Below are 23,535 nucleotides of genomic sequence, written 5' to 3'. Positions count from 1 at the left end.
TGTTAGTAGAAATTGCAAATAAAAATGAAGTTTTTCTTTCTGCATCCAAGAAAAAGAAAAGAAACAAAAAAGAGAAAAAAGATAATGAAATAAAAAGGAAATTGTATGAAAATTTGAAAAGGTGAATACACTGAAGTAGACTAAAATAAAATGATGGAAGTAAAATAGAATTTGAAAAAATTTACACAAAAGTAAAAAATATAGTAATAAAAATTAAAGAAAAATATTGTTAATAAAAATTGAAAATAAAAATGAATTTTTTCTCTTTCTGTATTCAAGAAAAAGAAGTGTAAAAGAGAAAAAGAAAAAAAAAAAGAAGGAAAGAAATATGAATAGATGAACCTGGTAACAGATTGAAGTAGGACTGGAATTACTTCATTTTCCCCTATATGTCAGTCTAGGTAGTGCTTTATGGTCCATAAGCTAAATAGGCGGTGAGACTTGTGTTCTTGAACAGCGAAGTTGGCCCAGTTGGGCAGGGCTCCGTGTGACGGCTCCGCTCTCCACTAGATGGTGCTGCTAGCCTACTGGGGTGGAGTTTTGCGGGGCTCCTAGGTGCGCATGTGCATGCGTGGGAATGGTGAAAATGGCGCCCCCAGCTACCCAGTCTGTTCTCCCGATCAGCAATCGTGTACCCATCCTTTGTCTTCAGCTTTCATCCACTCCCTGCTTTTTCACTCTCTGTGACCAGGCCCCAGGCAGTACCTCTCTCCTGAGTTTTGTCTCAGATGCGGCTGCTTTTCCCAGCCCCTTACTTCTGAAGGACTGCGGCTTTGACCCGTTCTGCCCCTCTGCGGGAGGGTCTCACCAAGCAATGGCCGAATGAGCAATGGCTGAATGTCGGCTGCACCCAGGAACGCTTGCTGGACACTGCTGCTGCCAGTGCCCTGAGACTGCGGCCAGGTGCCAGCCCGCCCCAGAAAAAGTTCGCCAGACAGTGTAACAGCAGCGTTTCAGGGATTATGGAAGATCACAACACACATTTGGCACCAGGCTTCACCCTTAACGACCTTGTTCCAGCACCAGTGAATGTGGCTGCCTTCCGGGGTCTGCTGGGACCAGGTGGCTTCAACAGTCTCTACCAAATGTCCTTCCAGCAGTGGAACCGCTTTCCCCGTGTGGCCCAAGAACCTCCCAGATCCCACTCTGTTCCTGGGGATTCGCCCTTCCCACCAGAGCACCGCCAGGTATGGAGCTGCAGAGTTGCAGACTTTGCTCCACTTGTTTACAGCCTTAATGGAATTTAAACCCTCTCCTTGCTCCTTTCTCCCTTTTTAGTTTAGTCCCTGCGGCTGTTCCCAATTTTCCACTTTCACTCCAGCTGCTTTTGGGGAGGGGTGCTTTTCCCGTATTCTCCCCTCTCCCCCCCCCCCCCGTCTCCGTTCCCTACCCTCAGTGGCTTCTCCCTCCCCAAATTCACCTCTCCGCACCGTGTACCTGCTGAATTCTGTGGTTCAGGTTGTGCAGATTGTTTTGTTAATCCTCCAGTCAGTTTTTTAGCTGTGTAGGATGGTTTAGTGTTGGTCTGGCTGTATTTCATGGACGCAAAACACACAAAAAACTTCCATGCTGTTCCATCTTGTCTCCTCATGTAGCTCATTATTGTTTTATATGGATTTATTTATATATGGATGACATCATTCTTTAAGTATTCTTCTGTAGCTTTATCCACCTCATAGTATGTTCATGAGATTCCTCCTTATTGATTTATGTAACTTTGGTTCATTCAGTTGCACTCTTGCATAGCATTATGTAAATTTATCACAATACATCTATCTAACTCCTTTTAATGGAAAATTTAGTTTTGCCTTTATAATAGTCCTGCTGAGAATTCACTTTTGTTTTTTTAAATATATGTCCACTTATGTTTACAAGCAAGAGTTTATTCAGGGTGTATATCTAGGAATAAAGTTGCTGGATTAGGGAGTTACATCTTCACCTTTATTAGTTATTGCCAAAGTTTTCTTCAAGATGGTCTTATGGATTTGCATTCTTACCAATAATATGCAGGTGGTAGCTTTTATCCACATCTTTGCCAGCACTCAATATTGTTAGAATTCTTAGTTTTTACCAATACAACAGTTGTGAAAAGTATTTTATTGTACTTTTAATTGGCGTTTCCTATCACTGAGATAAATCATCTTTTAATAGGCTTATTGGCCATTTGAGATAAACCTTTGGGAAATTCCTCATTTATATCCTTTTCCTATTTTTTATTGGATTGATGCGTAAGAGTGTATATATATGTATATATATAAGTGTGTGTGTATATATATACATATACACATATGTATATATATGTATATATATACATTCTGGATACTAATCCTTTCTCAGTTAAATGTGTTGCAAATATTTTGTACCAAGTCTGGGACTTGCCTTTTTATTTTTAAATGATCTTTTCTGACTAACAAAAATTTTTAAATGATTGTGTTATCAAATTTGTCTTTTTTTATGATAGTGTGTCTAGGTTTTTAAAAGTTTCTCTTTTGAAGTCACAAAAATATCTCCCTTATCACCCCCTAAAATTTTAGAATTTTGCCTCTCACATTGAGGTGGTGTATTGGTACAATCAGGAAAGAAGGACCACTAGGAATGATGTAGAATAGGAATTTATTTAGAGACTTGACCTTCTGTCACTGTGGAATCTGGTAAAAAGTCTTGTTTGTGTTGTTGTTTTCTGCATTTGGTACTGATCCTACTGATCCTGCATTTGCTACTGATCCTCCCAGAGTACGCAGTAGGGAAGGAGTGACAGATGTGAACTTTGGAGAGGTGGCATAACCAGAACTATGCAGAACAAGCCGTAGCCTGCCTTTTTTCTCATTGGGCATCATTAGCCTTTCCCCATTTTCAAGCCACCAACTTGCAACTGAGGAGGCCCTGCACCTGGCTGCCACTGTTGTCACAGCTACAATGGCACCTGATCCAGGATATGGAAAATTTTAAGGAAGATATCTATTGGAGCTCAAGAATATGTGGAATTCTGTTACTGCCTATGCCAACAAGGTCAGCCACCAAATTGCAAAAATGTGTAGTAGCCATGGTAGGGCCTGGCCTACCTTGACTTTCTGAGAGTAAACATGGCTCCTACTCTCTTCCTCCTCTCAAATCTCAAGCAAGTTTCTCTGGTGACCAAACTTAACCACTAAAGTGCAGAGAAAGTAATTCCAGGAAACACAGTTCAGTTCAGCCAAGTTGACTTGTTACAAAGATTGGTACAATCAGGGAAACAGAACCACTAGGGATGACATAGAATAGGAGTATATTTAGGGACTTGACTTTTGGTCACTGTGGAATCTAGTAAAAAGTCCATTTTTGGTTGTATTTTCTTCATCTGCTGATCCTAAACTCATAGAATTTATTTTGTGTATTCTATGGAGTGGCAATTCAAGTCTAATTTTTTCCATGTGGATAACCCCAGCCCCGTGTGTTGAATACTCCATTTTATCCCCCATTGATTTGCAACACTGATTTTGTAATACAAATTTCATTATATATTTTGTTCTGGAATATTTATTTTGTTTCATTACTATTTGATGATTTCTGTGTTACTGCCTCACAGTTGTAATTACTGTGGCTTTATGATAAGTCTTAATATCTATGGTAAAATAAGCTACCATCTTATTCATTTTCATTAGGAGTATTTAGTTTGACCTTTTGCTATTACATACAAATTTTAGAATCACTTTGGGATTTTCATTGTAATTATTTTAAGTTTATATATTAATTTGACATCTTCATGATATTGAGCCATTTGGTATATAAACATGATGTAGCACTACAAATATTTAGTCTTTCTTTAATGCTTTCAATAGTTTTGTAATTTTCTCCTTTAAATTCATGCACATATTTATTCCTAAATGCTTTTATTTATTTTTGTAAGTTTATTTATTTATTTTGAGGGGAAGAGAACATGGGAGGGGCAGAGAGAGAGGGAGAGACAGAATCCCAAGCACTCTTCACACTGCCAGCACAGAGCCCAATGTGGGGCTTGAACTCATGAAGCATGAGATCATGACCTGAGCTGAAACCAAGAGTCAAAAGCTTAACCAACTCAGCCACCCAGGCACCCTTATTCCTAAATACCCTTAAAATGCTGTTGTTGTTGGAATAATATCTTTTAAAATGATATTTTAAAAGCTTTGTTCATAATCTATGGAAATGTAATTGATTTATGTATATTGATCTCGTATCTAGGAGTTTTCTGAACTTTTTATTAATTCTAATAATTTATCTACAGACCCTCTTGGGCTTCCTATATATATCACTAACATGTCTGTAAATAAAGGCTCTCTTAGTTCTTCTGTAAATTATTATTCTTAAATGCAAATGAATTATGATAAATATATTTATATCATATAATATATATCACATATCACATATAAGCATAAATAAAGATAAATATTATTCTTACATCTTTATATATCCCAGACTTCAGTATAATGTTAAATACAAGTTTTGGTGATTGCATCAATGTTTGATAAGAACTGGCTTTGCTTTAATCATGGTTATGATTAAAAAATCCTACCTGTAATCTATTTGCACAATTGCTTAATGTTTTTAAAGGGTAATATTTGAAACCAAAACAGCTACAATATTTTTGTGTGAAAGGCACTGATATTTATACTTGGATAGTTGCCATTTTTTGCAGCTACAAAGCTTTACATTTACAAAATATATTTTCTCTCATAATAAATATAATCCTTTTTTGATGTATTTTATATCACATATGTCTCTGAGATAATAAACATTTTGCAAACAATTTACAATAGAGTCCATCTCTACTGCACCTACTGAAAGTATTACACTGATATGAAAATCAGTAATATTTTGCTAGTTTGCAAATGTCACAGTATTTGCAACTAAAAATACTACATGTTTTATATAAAACTATATGATGCTTGAAGTTTGGGCTTGTTAAATTGTTCATGGTTCACACAGTACTTCCTTTTAAGTTTTAAGCATCCCTTTGAAAATATGGCATGCTGACCCTCTTTGTATCTAGAGATGCAATTAAAAATAATGGCCTAAATATTCAAGTAGTAGAGAATGTTGGCAATTTGACACTGAGACTATTCATTTGACCTTCTTTTGTGGCTTGCAGGCATGCAGTTTGTTTTTAAATGGATGGCATGTTAAAGATCTGTAGTCATGTCATTTTTTTCCCTGACAATTAGTAAGATATAGAAGGAGAAAACTTTTATAAAGAGAGATTCCAACTAGGCTACTACCCACAGATCAATAACATCAAGTGTTTCCATAATATAAATATGCTCCCAGCCTATCTCTAGGGATTGAAGAGAGATCAGCTTTGTATAAACAGGTTTTTCATTTGATGAGTAGACAATAGATGAAGAAAAAAAAAAGTGTGCTGTGGTTCTTCATGGAGTGTCTCTGGGATTTGAAAATGATTTACAGATACAACCAATTAAAAGACAAGCTAGTTAAATATCCCATAATCTGTATCTCTGGAAAATTCTGTATTGCATCTCAATTTTTAAAGAATCAGGGAGGTCTTCTCTGACTATCCATATGAAGTTAAATACCCCATTTTTATTCTCATAATATTTTTCTTTGGTAGAGTGTATCATGTTTTTTAATTGAAAATAAATATGATTTGTTTAATTTCTGATCATCTGGATAATTGTTAGCTCTATGAGGTCAGAAACATATCTATCTTTTAAACTAATGTAACCCCAGAAACTAGCACAGTGGCTATTTAATAAATATAATGACTTAATGAATAAATGGTGAAAAACTACTGTTATTTCTTGGGAAGGAAATATTATCTAACTGCCTTTAATTGCAACAACACAAAATTTTGGACTAACCTAGGCATGAAAAGGATATCTTGGATGAATATTGGGCAGCTCATAGAATTAAAAGAAATAGTGAGGCAACAATCAGAAAAGTTTTAGGAGTCTAGGATGCGGAAACCCATGGACAGTCTCCAAAAGGCACTGCAGTCAAAGTCAATCAAACATTTTTAGTTTTAATGTCATTTTAAGAGGATTAAAATTCTAGGGAAAGAATAGAAAAAAAATGTATTTCTTTGAGAAACTGAGAGAATCAAAGAGAAATTCAGTCTCTGTCTCTCTGTTTCTCACCCCTCACTTTCCCCCCCGACCCCACTGTGTGTGTGTGCATGTGTCTCCCTCCTTCTCTTTCCTTTATTTTATATGTACTCACATACTTAAGGTTTTCCCTGCTTTTTATTGTTTCTTTTTTTAAAAAAAAAAAAGTTTATTTAATTAGAGAGAGAGAGAGCATGAGTGGGGGTAGGGCAGAGAGAGAGGGAGAGGGGGAATCCCAAGCAGCCTCCACACTGTCAGAGCAGAGCCCCACACGGACGTGAACTCACAAACTGCAAGATCATAACCTGATCTGAAATCATGACCTGAGCTGAAACCAAGAGTCAGATGCTTAACTGACTGAGCCACCCAGGCACCCCATTATTCTTTCTTTTTGATTTAAGTTATTATTTGTTGAAATTTCCTTTCAGTCTGAAGGACTTCTTTAGTTTTGCTTTGTTTTGTTTTGGTTTAGATCAAATTTGTCAGTAATGAATTCTCTCAGTTTTGTTTATATGGGAATGGTCATTATTTTAGTTACATTTGTAACAACAGTTTTGCCTAGAATAGTTTTGATCTAGAATTCTTGATTAACTGTTTTTTCCCCAGCACTTTAAATTACACCACTGTCTTCCAGTCTCCTTTGTTTCTGAGGAAGAATGAGCTTTTAATTATGTTGCTGCTCCCTTGTATATAATATTTTCTTTGTCTTTTTCAGCAGTTTAAATATGATATGTCTAGGTGTATACCTCTTTGTGTTTATTAAACTTGGGATTCAGAGGACTACTAAAACTAATAAGCATTTATAACAAGATTGAAGGATACAAAGGTAACACACAAAGGTCAATTACTTTCCAATATACTAACAATGAACAAATGGAATTTGAAATTAAAAATACAGTATCATTGGGGTGCCCACATGGCTCAGCTGGTTGAGTGTCTGACTGTTGATTTTGGCTCAGGTCATGATCTCATGGTTTGTGGGTTCGAGCCCAGTGTTGGGCTCTGTGCTGACAGCATGGAACCTGCTTGGGATTCTCTCTCTCTCTTTCTCTCTCTCTCTCTCTCAAAATAAATAAATAAACATTAAAAATGCAATATCATTTATATTCGCACCACCAAAAATGAAATAGGTATAAGTCTAACAAAATATGTACAAGATCTATATACAGAAAACTACAAAACATGATAAAAGAAATCAAAGAAGAACTTAAATAAATGAAATGTATGATGTTCATGGATAGGAAGACTCAATATTATAAAGATGTTAGCTCTTTCTGACTTGATCTAGAGACTCAACACAATCTCAATCAAAATTCCAGCAGGTGATTTCATGGATATCTACGAGTAGATCTTAAATGTTATATGGAGAGGCAAAAGATCCAGATAGCCAACACAGTATTTAAGGGGAAGAACAAAATTGGAGAACTGACACTATCCAACTCTACAACTGTAAGGAAAAACTGTTTCTCCCTATTCACGACTCATCAGCACTTCTGATACCACATGTGTGGGTATCTCAATTCTTTGCTGACACAAACTGAATGTCCTACAATTCAGTTCAAATCTAACATTGTCCACCTGGAATAAGCATCATATCCCACTGTTTAAGTGCTCAGTCCCATAAGACAGCCCCTTCCCTCAACTTCAGATGCCCATCACAAGTCCAGGTTATCACCTGTGCTTCTGATTGACCAGCTATAAATTGGAGGTTCCCATGACCCCCTCTTCAGGTTTGATAATATGCTAGAATGGCTCATGGAACTCAGGAAACAGCTTACTTACTAATTATTGGTTTATTGCAAAAGGATACAACTCAGGAACAGTGGCTAGAAAAGATGCACAGGGCAGGATGTGGGCAGGGGCATGAAGCTTCCATGCCCTCATCAGGCATGCTATCCTTTCAGCACCTCCACATGTTTATGAACTTGGAAGCTCTCTGAATGAACCCTGTGGTTCAGGGATTTTTATAGAGGCTTTATACATAGGCCTCACTGCTTTCAAGCATACCTCAGAGACATTGAGGGTTTGGTTACAGACCACCAAGTAAAGCGAATACTTCAATAAAGTGAATCAAATGAATTTTTTGGTTTCCCAGTACATACAAAAGTTATCCGTACACGATACTGTAGTCTATCAAGTGTGTAGCAGCCTTATGTCTTAAAGATGTACATAATTTAAAAATTGTCTCTTGCTAACAAATGTTAACCATAACCAGGGCTTTCAGCAAGTCATAATCACTGATCATAAATCACCATAACAAATATAATGTTAACGAAAAAAATTGGACTATTGTGAGAATTACCAAAATGTAACACAGAGACATGAAATGAGCAAATAATGTTGGAAAGAGGATGCTGATAGACTTGCCACAAATCTTTAATTTATGGAAAATGCAGTATCTGTACAATGAGATAAAACAAAGCCCAATAAAATGAGATATTCCTGTAAATCACTGGCCATTGGTGATTAATTCAATCTCCAGCCTCTTCTCTCCCACTTTCTAAGCTGGGAGTTGGGGTTGGAAGTCCCAACCTTCTAATCACAGGTATTGTTCCTTGGGAACCGGCTCCTTATCCTTATGGGCTTTCCAAAAGTCATCTCATTAACGTAAACTCAGGTAAGGTTGAAAGAGACTTCTTACAAATAACATTCCTTTCACCTTACTGCTCATTAAAAAAATTTTTTTTTAATGTTTATTTATTTTTGAGAGAAACAGAGCATGAGTGCGAGAGGGGCAGAGAGAGGGAGACACAGAATCCAAAGCAAATTCCAGGCTTTAAGCTGTCAGCAGAGAGCCCAATGTGGGGATCCAACCCATGAACCATGAAATCATGACCTGGGCTGAAATCAGACACTTAACCGACTGAGCCACCCAGGTTCTCCCTACCTTACTCTTCTTATCACTTAGGAAATGCTAAAGATTTTAGAAGCTCTGGGTCAGGAATGGGGATGAGGACCAAATATACACTTCTTATTATAAATCACACTATCACAAAGATTTACCATAAAACTATATTAATAAAGACAGTATGGTATTTGTGAAAGAATAGACAAGGTATCGATGGAACAGAATAGAGAGCCAAGCAATTGACCGACATAAATATAGTCAACTGGCTTTTGACAAAGGAACAAGACAACAAATTGGAGACCAGATATTCTCTTCAACAAATGGTGCTGCAATAACTCAACATCACATACAGAAAATGAATTTAGACACCTTTCACGAAAATTAACTCAAAATTGATCATAGACCTGAATGTGAAATATAAAACTAAAGAACTCCTAGAAGATAGTGTAAGAGAATATCTAGATAACCTTGGGCATGGTGATGACTTTTTAGCACAACACCGAAGTCATGAAATAATTGATAATCTGGAATTGTGCTTTGCAAAAGACATTCTTAAGAGAATGAGAAGACAAACCATGGACTGGGAGAAAAGTCATCACACCTCCACAAATTATTCTTCAGACACTTTACATATTTACTAAAATTCTTCTCAAAGTCCACTCTCTACTGTACCAAGTACTAAAATCAGAATTTAGTTCCCTAGTACCACATAACAAGATGCTCTGTAATTTAGCAGCTTAAAAACAATACTGATGTTGCATTTTTCAGCCAACATGTGCACAGAGATGCACATTGGGTCCCTCAGATAGTGTTGTCCTATGGCTGAAAGATAATATTTAAATAGCCTCTGAAGCAGCTGGATAAACATTAGTCACAGAAATATATGTACAATGTATTATTTCTAGATCAATTTGGTTCAACTGTATTCATAGGAAGCAAGTCAGAGAAATGTACAAAGTATAATGTGTGTATTTTTTTTTAAACCTAGAAGCTATAGAGAAATGAAGGATTATTCATCACTGCAATTCATAACTGCAAATGGACATTTTTAAACTGGTGAATTCTCTATTCTGTTAGCATGGATATTAAGTGATTTGTTGATTGAGTCCTATTTATATTTGCTGGACAGCTGAAAGGAAAGTAAGACTATTTTATTAAAAATATTCTGTTGTTTACAAAAAGGAATAACAAAGGTTCAACAAAGCTATTGTCATTTTGAATTTGGGTGTGATGGATGAGGGCAATGGTGGGACAGGAGGGGGAAGGAATCTCTTAGAAATTGCTGGAGATTTTTAGTAATATAAATGATGTGCAACTAATCTAATTTAATTAAATTTAGAATCATAACAGACCCCTTTGAAGAGCTAGTGAAATGCATTTCTTTTGTATATCTCCTGACTGTTGAAATGCAGTACATTAAAATGAATAAGAACAATAGACAGTTTCGACTAATCTCATCTGCAACTCCATCTGATCCAATGAGAAGATTTTAATTAGAGCTGGACTTCATTCAAAAAGAGGAACTATTGTAACAAGCCATAATTAAGTTGATTTCTTCCCATAGAGCATAGGTCATACATTCACTTTTTAAAACATTGTGTTTGGTTCTCTAATGTCTTTAATATTTCTGTTTATATTCATAATAAATTATGGATTTTCTTTTTTTCTATGCAGGCGTTATTCACTCACCTCAGTGATGGTCTGCCCAGTAATATTTCATCTTTAGAAACTTTTGGAGACCTTCCCTTCCTGAATCATTCCCATTTTTAATCATATGAATAGATAAGAAACCATGTTGCAAAAGTCCTATTATACAATTTCACCATTGGTATACAACAAATATGCACTACGTTTCTGTTTTCTTTCAACAAAAATAAAAATAATTAACCATGAATGTAACTTATTAGCCTAATTTACTTGAGAATGTACAGTCCACACACACACATACACAAAGCATCATATATGCTGCAGTGGTAGCTGTTTGAAGGCCTGAAGTATAAATACAGAGAAGAAAACCTGATATATATTTATACATGGTATGCATTTATGCCTGAGATGTTCTAGCAAATTCTTATAGAATAACAAAGCAATTTGTTCAAACGATGACTGCTAATTAAAACAGTTTTGTCCAAAGACACAAATAAATGATGTAATAATAGCTCCTAGATTGAAATGACAGTGCTTTTCATAATTACTTGGCTAGGTAGGGGGTCAGTACTCCATGGTCTCACAAAGGAAATTGTTGGTTGTTTACCCTTTTCTTTCTTCTATTCTCATGTTCTTTTTAAAAGCCTCAAGCCAAAAAACTTTTTATGACAATTGTTTTTATTTCAAGAACTCTGAGGCATTTTTTTTTTCTTTCTAAGATTTGATTTTCAAGTAATCTCTACACACAATGTGGGGCTCAAACCCACAACCCCGAGATCAAGAGTCACATGCTCTAAACTGAGCCAGCCAGGGACCCTTATTTCAAGAACACTGATTTTTTTTAAATATTTTTTTGTTATTTATTTATTATTTTTTTTTTAATTTTTTTTTCAACGTTTTTTATTTATTTTTGGGACAGAGAGAGACAGAGCATGAACGGGGGAGGGGCAGAGAGAGAGGGAGACACAGAATTGGAAACAGGCTCCAGGCTCCGAGCCATCAGCCCAGAGCCTGACGCGGGGCTCAAACCGCGAGATCGTGACCTGGCTGAAGTCGGACGCTTAACCGACTGCGCCACCCAGGCGCCCCATTTTGTTATTTATTTTTGAGAAGGAGAGACAGAATGCAAGTGAGGGAGGTGCAGAGAGAGAGGGAGACCGAGTCTAAAACAGGTCCAGGCTCTGAGCTGTCAGCACAGAGTCCGATGCAGGGCTTAGACTCACCGAACTGTGAGATCATGACCTGAGCCAAAGTCGAGTGCTTAACCACTGAGCCTCCTGACTGCCCCAAGAATTGTTTTTAATTATTTAAATTAAATTTGAGTCTATAAAATAATATTTATAAAATATATGTATAAAAGACAATACATATGTACCCATCAAATAGTTTTCAGAAAAATTATTTTGCCATTTACTTGGCAGTCTCCTGTATGTTCTCTCAAATATTAATCTTTTTCCTCTACCACTGTTCTGAATTTTGCATTTGCAATACCCTTCCTTTCCTTTAGTTTTATTCTCTACTTTTACCCCTATACAATATACAATGTTTACTTTTGAATGTCTTTTATAACTTAGTCATACTTTGTATATTTGCTTTTAATTGACTTTTTTTCTGGTCAATCTTGTGGTTCTAAAACTTATCTATGTTTTTGCATGTAGCTGCAATTTATTATTTTTTACTTATTATTTTAATTGCTACATAATCTTGTAACATATGAATACCCTAACATTTATTTATTCATTTTACTTCAGTGGATATTTTGTTTGTTTACAATTTTCTGCTACTACAATGTTGCTATTATATTCTTGAACAGTTGCCTGGGGCATATGTGTATAAGTTTGTTTAAGATATAAAACAAAGTGAAATTGCTGTATCACAGTTTAGGAATATTGCCTTTATAAAATGATGTTAAATTATTTTCTAAAGTGGCTGTACTTTTTAACTTTGGCCAATTTTTCTGGTATGAAATGTGAATTCATTGGAGATTTAATTTCTAGTTCCCTAATTCTTAATAAGATTGAGCATGTTTTATGTTTATTGAATGTTCAGGTTTCTTCTGCTTCATGTTCTTCAAGTCTTTTTTCTTTATGCCCTTCCTTTTTTTTCCCTCCATGATTTAAAAATGACATATTCTGTATAAAAATTTTTTGTCAGTTAGAGTTTTCAATTAGCAGCTCATATTAATAGTTTTAATTTTCATTCTGTTTATACTAACTTTCTTAAATAGAAGTTTTTATTTTAATTTAGTTAAATCTATCAATTCCTTTCCTTTCAATTTGAACTTGATGTCTTATTTAAGAGGTCCACCTCTACCCAAAGGATTTTATATATTGTTTTCCCGAAATTTTATTTTTACTTTTACTATTTAGGGCTTTAATTATATAAAATAGATTTTCATTATGGTGTAGGGTAGGAAAACAACCTATTTTTTTTCATTGATGCAGATTTGCCACAACACTATTAAATGAGTAAACCATTCTTTCCTTCTGATATAGAGGGACAATTCCATCTCACTCAAGTGTATATAATTATGACTTGATTTCTTGGTTCTTTATTTTGTTCTATTGGTAATTTTCTATTCCTAAACAGTACTACAATGTTTTAATTACAATAAATTCATAAGTCTTAGCATATGGAAAGAGGAATATCCTTTTATCTTTACTTTCAAAGTGTCTGGACTATTCTTGGCTATTTGTCTTTCATATACAAAATAGCTAGTTAAAATCCCATAAAATAAGCATAATACAATTCTGATTAGAATAGCAGTGATTCCTTGGGTCAATATGTAGAGAATTAACATCTGTGTAATATTGAATCTCCCCATTTATGAAGAGGCATATTTACCATTTATTTTATATTTTTCAATATAGGCATAATAGTCCTAAATGCTTATGCATGTAACAGAACTTCAAAATACATGAAGCAGAAATTGATAGAGGTGAATGAAGAAATAGGCAAGTTGAAAGCAGTGGTTGAAGATATCAGTGCCTCTCTCTCAATAATTGATATAGCAAGTTGATAGAAAATCAGTAAGGACAGAGAAGATTTGAACAAAGCTATCAACTAAACTGACCTAATTTTTATCTTTAGACTATTACATTCTACATGAGCAGACTATAGACCCTTTTCAACTGTACAAAGAACACTTATTAAGTCACATCACAATCTGGACCACAAAACAAGGGTCAATGAGTTTTTAACATATTCAAGTCACTCAAAATATGCTTTCTGACAACAATGAAATTAAACTTAAAATATTCAATAGAAAGATTTCTGGAAAATTCCCAAGTATTTGAAAGTGAAAAACACACATCTAAATAAGCAATGGATCAATGAAGAAATAAAAATAGAAATTAGAAATTATTTTGATCTGAATAAAAATAAAAACAATATATCTTACTTGGTGAGATGTCATTAAACTGTACTTAAGGGCAAGTTTATAGCATTAAGACTAAATTTATAACACTTCTAGAGAAAACATAGGAGAAAACATTTTTGTCTTTGCCTTAGGCCAAGATTTCTTAGGTATGACAACAAAAATGTAAATCATAATCTATAAAAGAACAAATTAATAACTTGGGCTTTATCCAAATTGAAATCTGAAAATTCAAAAGTCACTGCTAAGAATGAAAAGAAAAGCCATAGACTGGGAGGAAATCATGCATTTCCTGAAGGACTGCATCTAGAATTTATGATAATCTCTCAAAATTCCTTCATAAGGAAAAAAAAAGCCAAATGTGGGCAAAAGATTTGAACAGGCACTTCATCAAAGGACAAGCAGGTGTACTTTTTTTGTCTTCTGTTTTTTACTGAATGCATACTTATTTTATTTATTTTTACTTATTTTTTTTAAATTCAAGTTAGTTAACATAGAGTGGAGTATTGGTTTCTGGAATAGAACCCAGTGATTCACCACTTACATATAATGCCCAACAAGTGCCTTCCTTAATGCCCATCACCCATTTAGCCCATCCCCCCACTTCCATCCCCTCCAACAACCCTCAGTTCTTTTCTTTAAGAGTCTCTTATTATTTGGCCCCATCTCTGTTTTTATCTTATTTTTTCTCCCTTTCCCTATGTTCATCTGTTTTGTTTCTTAAATTCCATACATGAGTGAAATCATATGATATTTGTCTTTCTCTGACTGACTTATTTCACTTAGTGTAATACCCGCTAGTTCCATCCATGTTGTTGCAAATGGCAATATTTCATTTTTTTTTATTGCTGAGTAATAATCCATTGTGTGTGTGTGTGTGTGTGTGTGTGTGTGTGTGTGTGTATCTTTAACCATTCATCTTCTTTAACCATTCATCAGTCGGTGGACATTTGTGCTCTTTCACAATTTGGCTATTTCACAATTTGATAGTTGATAGCACCACTATACACATTGGGGTGCATGTGTCCCTTTGAATCAGCACTTTTGTACCCTTTGGATAAATACCTAATAGTGCAATTGCTGGGTCATAGGGTAGTTCTATTTCTAACTTTTTGAGGACAGGAATATTTTGTTTTATTTTGCTTTACTTTATTGCACTGTACAGATATTGCATTATTATAAATTGAAGGTTTGTGGTAACCCTACATCAAGTAAGTGTATTGGCTCCACTTTTCCAATGACATTTGATCAATTTGTGTCTCTGTGTTGCAGTTCAGTAATTCTCACCATACTTCAAACTTATTCAATATTATTATATTTGTTATGGTTATCTGTGATCAGTAGTTAAAACTTGCTGAAAGATCAGATGCTGTTTTGCATTTGTTAGCAATAAAATATTTAAAAACATTTTTTTGATGTTTATTTTTGAGAGACAGGGAGAGACACAGTGTGAGTGGTGGAGGGGCAAAGAGAGAGGGAGACACAGAATCTGAAGCAGGCACCAGGCACTATGACGCTAACACAGAGACCAACATGGGGCTCAAACTCATGAGTCCTGAGATCATGACCTGAGCCTAAGTTGGACGCTTAACCAACCAAGCCACCCAGGCATCCCAGCAATAAAGTATTTTTAAATTAAGATTTATACATTGTTTTTTTTAGAGAAGATACTATTGCACATTTAATAGATGACAGCATAGTGTAAACATAACTTTTATATGTACTAGGAAATGAAAGCATTTATTGATTTATTGTTGTATTGTGATATTCACTTTATTGTGGTGCTTTGGAACTGAACCTGCACTATCTCTGATGTATGCCTGTATATAAATGGGAAATACAAGGAAATATCACAATGAGATGTTATATCACTATGTATATTTTAGAGTAAATTTAAAAAGACTGATTATGCCAGTTCTTGTCAAAATTCTAGAGCATCTAGGACACTCAACTTTTGCTGCTTGGACAATCATTTACTGAAATGATATCTCCCATTTTAATTGAGGGTTTTTCCTGTAATATTCTGCTTTACATTTGTTAGGTTATGTTATTGGGTGCATAATATTTAAGTTTTTTATCATGTAATGTTCTCTTTTTACTAATTTTTGTCTTAAGGACTACCTTATCTGATATTAATTGCTGCATCAGCTTTTTAAATTTGGCATTTCCTTTGTTTTTATTTTATCCTTTTATGTTGAGCAGGCATGTATTCCTATATTTGGAATGTACTTGTAGACAGTATAGAGCAGAATTTTAAAATACAGCTTGAAAATTCTTATATTTTTATGGGAACATTTAGTCAATTTGCATTTTTTCCTAATAAATCATAATTTAATATCTAACATAGTATAGTATGCTTTTCATTGTTCCTTTTATCATCTTTTTCTCCATTCTTGCCTTATAGCAAATAGAGCTTTTTCTCATCTCAATTTCTTTTGTTAGTTTAGAAATTTTTACATATCAAATTAACTTACCAAAATTGGAGAATAAATATTTCTTTTTATTTTAAATAGTACCAGGTCCATAGAACACTTATTTTTAATAAATTTAACTTATTTTAAAATTAATTTTTATTTGATTTTTCAAAAATTAAGATGATATTTCAAGTCACTTATTAGAGATGTGACAGATGTTCCCACCCATAATTTGATTTATTTTCAAATTTTCAAACATTGTCCTTTTTTCTTTTCTTATCTTTCCCTTTTTTCTCTAATCTATCAAGCTCCTTTCAACCACCAGACCAGAACACACCTAAAATCTAGCATCTTTTATTTGATTTTTTGTGTTGTCTTTAATTTTTTAAATTTAATTTTTTTTTACCTTATTAATTCCTTTTCTTTCTTCAAAATAATGACACAAGGAATTCACCCAAAAAGAAAGAACAGGAAGAAATGACAGCCAGGGACTTAATTAACACAGATACAAGCAAGATGTCTGAACCAGAATTTAGAATCACAATAATAAGAATACTAGCTGGGGGTGAAAACAGATTAGAATCCCTTTCTGTGGAGTAAAACCTAGTCAGGATGAAATAAAAAATGCTATATCTGAGCTACAATCTCGAATGGATGCCACAGTGGCAAGGATGGATGAGGTAGAGCCGCGAATCAGCAATGTAGAGGACAAACTTATAGAGAATAATGAAGCAGAAAAAAAGAGGGACACTAAGGCAAAAGAGCATGATTTAAGAATTAGAGAAATCAGTGACTCATAAAAAGAAACAACATCAGAATCATAGGGGTCCCAGAAGATGAAGAGAGAGAAATAGGGGTAGAAGGGTTATGTGAGCAAATCATAGTGGAAAAGTTTGCTAACCTGGGGAAAGACAGACATCAAAATCCAGGAAGCACAGAGGACTCCCATTAGATTCAACAAAAACCGACCATTAACAAGGCATATCATAGTCAAATTCACAAAATACTCAGGCAAAGAGAGAATCATGAAAGCAGCAAGGGAAAAAAAGTCCTTCACCTACAAGGAAAGACAGATCAAGTTTACAGCAGACCTATCCACAGAAATTTGGCAGGCCAGAAAGGAGTGGCAATTCAATGTGCTGAATCGGAAAAATATGCAGCCAACAACTCTATCCAGCAAGGCTGTCATTCAAAATGGAAGGCAAGATAAAAAGTTTCCCAGACAAACAAAATTAAAGGAGTTCATGACCACTAAACGAGCCCTACAAGAAATTTTAAGGGGGCTCTCTGAGGGGAGAAAAGACAAAAAAAAAAAAAAAAGACCACAAACAACAAAGACTAGAAAGGACCAGAGATCACCACCAGAAAGTCCAACTCTACAGACAACATAATGGCAATAAATTCGTGTCTTCCAGTACTTACTCTAAATGTCAATGGACTAAATGTTCCAATCAAAAGACATAGAGTAACAGAATGGATAAGAAAACAGGATCCATCTATATACTGTTTACAAGAGACCCACTTTAGACCTAAAGACACCTTCAGATTGAAAAGTAAGGGGATGGAGAACCATCTATCAAGATAATGGCACCAAAAGAAAGCTGGAGTAGCCATACTTATATCAGACAATCTAAACTTTAAAATAAAGACTTTAACAAGAGATGAAGAAGGGCATTATATCATAATTAAGGGGTCTATCCACAAAGAAGATCTAACAATTCTAAACATTTATGCTACAAATGTAGGACCCCCAAATATATAAATCAATTAATCACAAACATAAAGAAACTCATTGATAATAATACCATAATAGTAGGGAACTTCAACACCCCACTTACAACAATGGACAGATCATCTAACAGAAAATCAACAAGGAAACAATGGCTTTGAATGACACCCTGGACCAGATGGACTTAACAGATATATTCAGAACATTTCATCCTAAAGCAGCAGAATACATATTCTTCTCCAGTGCACATGGAATGTTGTCCAGAATAGATCACATACTGGGACACAAATCAGCCCTTACAAGTACAAAAAGACTGAGATCATACAGTGCATGTTTTCAGACCACAATGCTATGAAATTCAAAATCAACCACAAGAAAAAATGTGGAAAGATAACAAATACTTGGAGACTAAAGACCATCCTACTAAACAATGAATGGACTAACCAAGAAATTAAAGGGAAATTAAAAAGTACATCTGAGCCAATGAAAATGATAATAGCACAGTCCAAAACCTCTGGGACGCAGCAAAGGCCATCATAAGAGGGAAGTATATAGCAATCCAGGCCTTCCTAAAGAAGGAAGAAAGGTCACGGATACACAACCTAACCTTACACCTTATAGAGCCAGAAAAAGACAGGAAATAATAAATATTAGAGCAGAAATTAATGCTATCAAAACAACAACAATAACAACAATAAAAACAGTAGAACAGATCAATGAAACTAGAAGCTGATTCTTTGAAAGAATTTACAAAATTGATAAACACTAGCCAGTTTGATCAAAAAGAAAAAGGTAAGTACCCAAATAAATGAAATCAAGAATGAAAGAGGAGAGATCACAACCAACACAGCAGAAATGCAAACAATAATAAGAGAACATTACAAGCAATTATATGCCAATAAAGGGGACAATCTGGAAGAAATGGAAAAATTCCTAGAAACATATAAACTACCAAAACTGAAACAGAAAAAAATAGAAAATTTGAACAGACTCACAACCAAAAAAGAAATAGAATTAGTAATCAAAAATTTCCCAGAAAACAAGAGTCCAGGGCCAGATGGCTTCCTAAAGAAATTCTACCAAACATTTAAAGAAGAATTAACACCTATTCTCTTGAAGCTGTTTCAAAAAATAGAAATGGAAGGAAAACTTCCAAACTCTTTCTATGAAGAGTTGATAACAAAACCAGTCAAAGACCCCAGTAAAAAGGAGAACTATAGACCAATTTCCCTGATGAACATGGATGCAAAAATCCTCAACAAGATACTAGTCAACCAGATCCAGCAATACATTAAAAAATTATTCACCACGACCAAGTGGGATTTATACCTGGGATGCAGGGCTGGTTCAGTATCTGCAAAACAATCAATGTGATACATCACATCAATAAAATAAAGGACAAGAACCACATGATCCTCTCAATAGATGCAGAGAAAGCATTTGACAAAATATAGCATCCTTTCTTGATAAAAACCCTCAAGTAAGTAGGGATAAAAGGATCATACCTCAAAATCATTAAAGTTATATATGAAAGACCCAATGCTAATATCATACTCAATGGGGAAAAACTGAGAGTTTTCCCCTGAGGTCAGGAACAAGACAGGGATGTCCACTCTTGCCACTGTTATTGAACATAGTATTGGAAGTCTTAGCCTTAGCAATCAGATAACACAAAGAAATAAAAGGCATCCAACTTGGCCAGAAGGGGGCCAAACTTTCACTCTTCACAGATGACATATTACTTTACATGAAAAACCCAAAACATTCCACCAAAAAAACCTGCTAGAACTTATCCATGAATTCAGCACAGTTTCAGGATATAAAATCAATGCACAGAAATCAGTTGCATTCCTATACACCAATCATGAAGCAACAGAAAGAGAAATCAAGGAATGATACCATTTACAATTGCACCAAAAACCATAACATAGGAATAAATCTAAGCAAAGAGGTGAAAAATCTATACACTGAAAACTTAGAAAGCTTATGAAAGAAATTGAAGAAGACACAAAAAATGGGAAAAGATTCCATGCTCCTGGATAGGAAGAACAAATATTGTTAAAATGTCGATACTACCCAAAACAATCTACATATTCAATGCAATACCTATCAAAATAACACCAACATTTCACAGAGTTAGAACAAACAATCCTAAAATTTGTATGGAACCAGAAAAGACACCGAATAGCCAAAACAATCTTAAAAAAGAAAACCAAAGCAGAGGCATCACAATCCCAGACTTCAAGCTATACTACAAAGCTGTAATCATCAGGACAGTATGATACTGGCACAAGAACAGACAGATCAATGGAACAGAATAGAGAACCCAGAAATGGACCCACAAACATATGGCCAACTAATCTTTGACAAAGCAGGAAAAAATATCCAATGGAATAAAGACAGTCTCTTCAGCAAATGGTGCTGGGAAAACTGGACAGTGACATACAGAAAAATGAACCTGGATCACTTTCTTATACCATACACAAAAATAAACTCAAAATGGATGAAAGACCTAAATGTAAGACAGGAAGCCATCAAAATCCTAGAGGAGAAAGCAGGCAAAACCTCTTTTATCTTGCCTGCAGCAACTTCTTACTCAACACATCTCTGGAGGCAAGGGAAACAAAAGCAAAAATGAACTACTGAGACATCATCAAAATAAAAAGCTTCTGCCCAGCAAAGGAAAAAATCTGCAAAACTAAAAGGCAACCGACAAAATGGAAGAAGATATTTGCAAATGACATATAAGATGAAGGGTTGGTATCCAAAATTTATAGAGAACTTACCAAATTCAACACCCAAAAAATAAATAATCCAGTGAAGAAATGGGCAAAAGACATGAATAGACACTTCTCCAAAGAAGACATCCAGATGGCCAACCGACACATGAAAAAATGCTCAACTTTACTCATCATCAGGGAAATACAAATCAAAACCACAATGAGATACCACCTTACACCTGTCAGAATGGCTAACATTAACAACTCAGGCAACAACAGATGTTGGCGAGGATGCGGAGAAAGAGGATCTCTTTTGCATTGTTGGTGGGAATGCAAGCTGGTACAGCCACTATGGAAAACAGTATGGAGGTTCCTCAAAAAACTAAAAATAGAACTATCCTACAACCCAGCAACTACACTACTAGGCATTTACCCATGGGATACAGGTGTGCTGTTTCGAAGGGGCACATGCACCCACATGTTTATAGCAGCACTATCAACAATAGCTGAAGTATGGAAAGAGCCCAAATGTCCATCGATGAATGAATGGATAAAGATGTGGTATATACATAAAATGGAGTATTATTCGGCAATCAAAAAGAATGAAATCTTGCCATTTGCAATTCTGTGGTTGGAACTAGAGGGTATTATGCTAAATGAAATTAGTCAGAGAAAGACAAATATATCACTTCACTCATATGATGATTTAAGATACAATACAGATGAACATAAGGAAGGGAAACAAAAATAATATAAAAACAGGGAGGGGGACAAAACATAAGAGACTCTTAAATATAGAGAACAAACAGAGGGCTACTGGAGAGATTGTAGGAGGGAGGATGGGGTAAATGGGTAAGGGGCACTAAGGAATGTACTCCTGAAATTATTATTGCACCATGTGCTAACTAACTTGGATATAAATTTAAAAAAATAATAAATTATAGAAAGTAAAAAAAATAATAAATGTCAATATTGGTGACACTGCACGTAAGTCAAGAGGGTGTGTAAAAGTTTGTTACTCATTTAATGAGGTTTTGTGGAGAGAGTAGGACAAAGCTCCTAAGCTGGTTCCCAAATGTCTTGAGAGTTCAGGTGAGGGAAACCAAGTAGGCTTTTATTTGCAGTTTTGGACTGGGGTAAGGGTTTTTGTGTACTGGCCAGGGTTCATATGATTTGAATATTTTGCCAGTTCCAAAGGAAGAAACAAACGTACTTTCTTATCAGACTGCCTGATACAGGTAGGAAAAAGGAGAAAAGAGAAAAGAGAAAGGGGCTTGAAAGATGTGAGCAGTGAAGCATCAAAAATGGAATCAGACTCTTTGTTACAATTTATCCTTGATATTTGACTGATGACTAAAATGTGCCATGTTTCATTTAATTGAATTTGATCTCATTTAAGTAAGACATTACAGTGCTTTATGAGGCCTGTAGCCTGAAACTAGTAAGAATGTTGAAAGTTCTATTGAATTCTTTGTTGAAGAGCCCTGCATCATATATTTTGGGAAAAGAAATACGTGCCTTGGTCACTATCAATATTGTCTGGAACTCCACAGGAGATAAGGAGTGAAGCCTTATCTGAGAGAAGCCTTGTACTGTGGCTTTAGCATGTGCAGAGATATGTGTAACCTTAATTTATATTTTGAATATCTGTGAAGCAAGAGATACCCAGATTTCTTTATTCCAAATGGAAAATCTTGAATAAGGAATTGTTGCTTCCATTAGACTTAACCAGACCCAGGAGTCAGTAAAAATGTACTGATGAGGATCACTGTTGGCCAAGGCATCCCATGTTAAGATTGCTGAATAAGTTTAGCCAGTTTTGCTAATTCCTGAGTTCCATTCTCAGTCTGGAACATGCAGTTAAAGGATAAGAGGCAGTAACTCTCCATAGAACTCCATCTTGTGTAACAGTGGCTCTACGAATGTTATATAAACTCCCTTAGATGCTATCCAAAGGATACCAAGGGGCTTGTCAGGAAGCTAAGGAGAGCAGAAGAGGGATGACCTCTGCCATCACTGTGGCATTTGGCAAGGGAATAAGAAGACAATACCCCTCCCCACCAGCCCCCCACAGGTGACACAAGCAAGAGTCCAGATTTGGTTCCATCTCATAAGAAGGAGACTTTAATGATCATGCTGAGCTCGTGGGGTACTGCTCCCACCATCCAAAGCATCATCCACATATGGAAAGTCATAGGCTCATGTCCTGTAAAGTCTCTGTTTTCAGGAAAACTCGGTGTGTAGCCAGCAATTGCCACTTTAATGGACGTACAATGAGGCCACAGAGGGCAATTTCTTGCACTGGAAGCCCATGTGCACCTTATGGCCATCATGGGTAGACCAGGGACTACAGGAGGATTGAAAGGAGGTTGCCAAAGCTCCTAGAGTGCAGAAGGCTTTAGGGTACACTAATGGATGTGCCTATTGTATTGCAGTTTGGACAGATTCCAGAAACTTTTGTTGTAGAAGTTACCATTCATAGTGGACTATGTGTAACATAGTATTAAGTAATATTTGTAAACTTGGAGTATGTTGTCTCCAGAACCCAAAGAAAAGACTTGGACTTGTTTTGGTTATCCTAGTTAGAAGCTATTCCTTCTTTACTTCCCTTCGCTATTGTCTGCTCAGCTCAGGACACCCTGCCACTGCAGCTGCCAATGTTCCCCATATGTCTGGGCTCACTGTGAGGCAAGATGCTGCTCATTGAGAATGTGGTCTCACTCT

At 35.4% G+C, this 23,535-nt stretch overlaps 1 long non-coding RNA gene across 1 annotated transcript; it reads left to right on the top strand.

Annotated features, from left to right (window-relative positions):
- The first annotated feature begins 377 nt into the window (after positions 1–377).
- On the top strand, positions 378–10,824 carry LOC131504562 (uncharacterized). Its single transcript, XR_009258055.1, has 3 exons — positions 378–1,187; positions 2,733–3,009; positions 10,600–10,824. It is a non-coding gene; the product is annotated as an uncharacterized LOC131504562 (long non-coding RNA).
- The last annotated feature ends 12,711 nt before the right edge of the window (positions 10,825–23,535 follow it).

Source organism: Neofelis nebulosa, chromosome 2 (genome assembly GCF_028018385.1).
Source record: "Neofelis nebulosa isolate mNeoNeb1 chromosome 2, mNeoNeb1.pri, whole genome shotgun sequence".
Lineage (NCBI taxonomy): Eukaryota > Metazoa > Chordata > Mammalia > Carnivora > Felidae > Neofelis > Neofelis nebulosa.
This window is presented reverse-complemented; position numbering and strand designations above follow the sequence as displayed.